General features: G+C 43.2%; 1 long non-coding RNA gene across 1 annotated transcript in view; it reads left to right on the forward strand.

Annotated features, from left to right (window-relative positions):
* LOC109391801 (uncharacterized) overlaps positions 1–4,412 on the forward strand; it is a 23,399-nt gene continuing 18,987 nt past the window's right edge. The window contains exon 1 of the long non-coding RNA XR_002125936.1: positions 1–40. This is a non-coding gene — a long non-coding RNA (uncharacterized LOC109391801). The remainder of the gene's footprint in view (positions 41–4,412) is intronic.

A 4,412-nucleotide genomic window follows, 5' to 3' on the forward strand; every position in this document is an offset into this window, starting at 1 on the left:
GACCCCTGGTATAGAGCTTCTGCTCAAGATGGCACAGTAGGTAAATGCAGTGCTTACCTTCTCTCATGACCATATCAAAATTACAACTAAACTACAAAACAACCATTAATTGAGAATCACCTAAAATCTTGCTGAACCAAAGCCCTACAACTAAGGACTTACAGAAGAAGCCACCTGGTAGGAGGGGCAGGGATACAGAACAGGCTTATCCCACAACTGTGTGTGACCATTAAAAATTGGGAAAGATATCTCAGCTGTGGGGGTTCCTCCCCTACCCCCACCCCAGAGGAGTGAGAGGTCCCAGCCCCACCCCAGCCCAGGGTTCCAGCGCTGGGGAGAGAAGTCCCCATAATTTCTGGTTGTGAAAACCAGCAGAGATTGTGACTGAGTGAGACAGAGGGTGACTGGAGTCCCAGCCACTCCTCTTAAAAGGATCATGCACAGACTTACACACTGAAAGACTCACTGGCTCTGAGCTCCAGCACTGGAGCAGAAGCTGGAAAGACAGCAGGGACACATGTTGGGGAACTGAGTTTTCTGGCTTGGGATGAGGGCTGGAGGGACAGCTTTCTCCTGGACGGAGGGACTGGTTGAGGCCATTGTTTCTTTTTTGAACCCTCCCCGCTTCCCTGCGTGCAGAAGCAAGTGGCACCATATCTGAGTCTCCATCAAGCTGGCTAACACTGTTCATTCACCACACCCTGGTGATTCGAGACCCTGCCCCACCCAACTTTCCGGCACACCCAAGCCACTTCCAGTGGCTATTTCATACAAACCACCTGTCTTAGCTCATGCTGCAGACTTTCCTAGGGTCTCTCAAAGGTCTGCAGAACCTAGACAAGCGGCATCTGGCTTGAGCGTGTCCTGTACCTCTGGCTGAACAGCCCTAAGCCTGGTACTAGTGGCAGTCAGCATTGGCTCACAGCTTGGTCTCTTGAGGCACTTCCAAGTACAGCACAGCTGGCAGCCATCTGTGGATTTCTTTGTGGCTCCTGTCAGGTGGCCCCGGGTGAGGCACAGGCTACAGCTGAACTTGAGTGGCAGCAGATCCCCTCCAAAGTGGTCATGGGGCTGGCACCTGCAGTGGCCAGCTTCGAAATGAGTTGGAGCATCACCCAGCCACCTCCAAAACTGACACATCCAAGGGAGGAATGGGAAGGCACCAGAGCCCTGCTGAGGCAGAGCCTGCTCTGTAGGGTCAGCCTCTGCACCACAACTCTTCCACTGTAGTCATGGTCAGTCCACACATCAATGAGCCTGAGGGTCAGTCCCTCCCACTGATATGCAAATATCAACCAAGGTTCAACCCCAAGAGGTGGGCACATGCAACCCATACAAGGACACACCTGGAGTGCATGGCTCAAGTAACTAGGAAGACTGCCACTGAGCCCCACAGCACGCCTACTATATAAGGCCACTCTACTAAGAATGAAAGACCAAGCAGCTTTACCTAATACATAGAAACAAACACAAAGAGGCAGCCAAAATGGGAGACAAAGAAACATGTCCCAAATAAAAGAACAGAACAAAGCTCCAGAAAAAGAACTAAACAAAATGGAGACAAGCAATCTACCAGATGCAGAGTTCCAAACACTGGTTATAAGGATGGTCAGTGATCTCAGGGAGAACTTCAAAAAAATAGATAGGAAACATAAAAATGGAGATAGAAAACATGAAAAAGAACCAGTCAGAAATAAGGAATACAATAACAGAAATGAAGAATACATTACAGGGATTCAACAGTAGATTAGATGAAGCAGAGGACTGAACCAGCTATTTGGAAGACAATGTAGCAGAAAACACCCAATCAGAACAGCAAAAAGAAAATACAATCCAAAAAACTGAGGAGAGTTTAAGGGGTCTCTGGGACAACATCAAGCATACCAACATTTGCACCATAGGTATACCAGAAGGAGAAGAGAGAGAGAGCAATAAATTGAGAACCTATTTGAAGAAATAATGACAGAAAACTTCCCTAACCTGGTGAAGGAAATAGATATACAAGCCCAGGAAGTGCAGAGAGTCCCAAACAAGATGAACCCAAAGAGGCCAAAACTAAGACACATCATAATTAAAATGCCAACAGTTAAATACAAAGAGAGAATCTTAAAAGCAGCAAGAGAAAAGCAGTTAGTTACTTAAAAGGGAGCTGCTATAAGACTGTCAGATGATTTCTCAACAGAAACTTTGTAGGCCAGAAGGAATTGGCAGGAAACATTCAAAGTGATGAAAAGCAAGGTCCTACAACCAAGATTACTCTACCCAGCAAATCTATCATTTAGCATCAAAAGACAGATAAAGAGCTTCCCAAACAAGGAAAAGGAGTTCATCACCACCAAAACAGTATTACAAGAAGTCTTAGAGGGACTGCTTTAAGACGCAAAAAAATTTTTTTAAAAACAAAATGGCAATAACTACTTACCTATCAATAATTTCTTTCAATGTGAATGGATTAAATGCTCCAATTAAAAGATAGGGGTGCTGAGGGCCGGCCGAGTGGCTCAGTTGGTTAAGAGCTCGCTCAAGAGTTTGAGCTCTGAGCAACAGCGGTTCGAGTCCAGCCTGAGCTGAGCNAGTGCACCAGGGTTCCCTTTTCTCCACAGCCTCGCCAGCACTTGTTGTTTATTGATTTATTGATGATAGCCATTCTGACCAGAGTGAGGTGGTATCTCATTGTGGTTTATATTTGCATTTCTCTAATAATTAGTGAGGTTGAACTTTTTCTCATACGCCTGTTGCCCATCTGTATGTCCTCTTTAGAGAAATGCCTCTTCATATCCTCTGCCCATTTTTTAATTGGGTTGTTTGCTTTTTTTGGTGTTGAGTTGAATGAGTGTTTTATAAAATTTGGATTTTAACCCCTTATCAGATACATTGTTGGCAAATATCTTCTCCCATTCAGTAGGCTGCCCAATCTAGACTTTAAAATGCCATTTATATTTAATATAGTTACTAGTAAATTATTACTTGTCTGCCATTTTTCTATTTTATTTTTTTTTATTTCTTGTGATTCCATCATTACTGCCCTCTTTTGTGTTAAGTGGACATATTCTATGCCATTTTAACCCTTTTTTATCCTTTTATATTTTGTGAGTTATTTTCTTAGTGTTTTCCTTAAGGATTACAATTAAGATGTTAACTTATAACAATCTAGTTTACATTAACACCATCTTAATTTCCATAGCATACAAAAGGTTTGCTCCTATACAGGTTTATTTCCTTCCTCTCTTGTGCTGTCATCATAGAAATTACATCTTTCTATATTGTATGCCCATCAACATTGATTTATAATTATTGTTTTATACAATTGTCTTATATGTACAATAGGAGAAAAGAGAGTTACAAACAAAAATTACTTTTACACTGTCTTTTATATTTACCTATGTAGCTAAATGTACTGGTGCTCTTTATTTGTTCATGTGGATTAGAGTTACTGTCTATTGTCCTTTCACTTCAGCCTAAAGGATTCTATTTAATATTTATTGTAGGACCGGTTTGCTAGTGATGAATTTTTTACATTTTTGTTTATTTGGGATTGTCTTAATTTTGCCTTGCCTTCATTTCTGAAGAGTAGCTTTGGTGGGTATAGAATTTTTGGCTGACAGTCTTTTTCTTCCAGTACTTTGAATATGTCACCCTACAACTTCTGGCTTCCATGGTTTCTAATGAGAAGTTGTATTGAGGATACCTTGTACATGATGAATCACTTCTCTTTTGTTGCTTTCGAGATTCACTTTTTGGGGCCAGCCAGGTGGCTCAGTTGGTTAGAGTGTGTGCTCTTAACAACAAGTTTGCTGGTTCAGTTTGACTCCCACATGAGATGGTGGGCTGCAACCCCCCGCAACTAGATTGAAAGCAGCGACTGGACTTGGAGCTGAGCTTGCACCCTCCACAACTAGGATTGAAGGACAACAACTTGGCTTGGAGCTGATGGATCCTGGAATAACACAATGTTTCCCTTCCCCAATTCCCCAATAAAATCTTAAAAAAAAAAAAGATTCACTTTTTGTCTTTGTCCTTTGACAGTGACGTTATGGTGTGTGTAGGTGTGGATCTGTTTGAATTTTTCCTACTTGGAGTTTGTTGAGTTTCTTGAATGTGTAGAATAATGTTTTTCATCAAATATTTCTTAAAATATTCTTTCTGGGCCAGCCAAGTGGCGCGTTGGTTAAGAGCTGGCTTCGGATGCCAGAGAGCCCTGGTTCGGACCCCACATATGAGGGCCAGTGACACTGCCCTCTACAGCTAAGATGCTTAACAACAGCTCACCCTGGAGCTGGGCTGCCGTGAGTCGACGGCGACGGCATAGGCTGCAGCCCCTGCTGCAGTGGGTTGCCATGGGCTATGGTGTATAGCCAGCAGCCAGCATGAGCGGCCAGCAGCTGCAGTGAGCTGCTGTCCAGAAGCTGGTG

This window comes from Hipposideros armiger, unplaced genomic scaffold (assembly GCF_001890085.2).
Source record: "Hipposideros armiger isolate ML-2016 unplaced genomic scaffold, ASM189008v1 scaffold_303, whole genome shotgun sequence".
Lineage (NCBI taxonomy): Eukaryota > Metazoa > Chordata > Mammalia > Chiroptera > Hipposideridae > Hipposideros > Hipposideros armiger.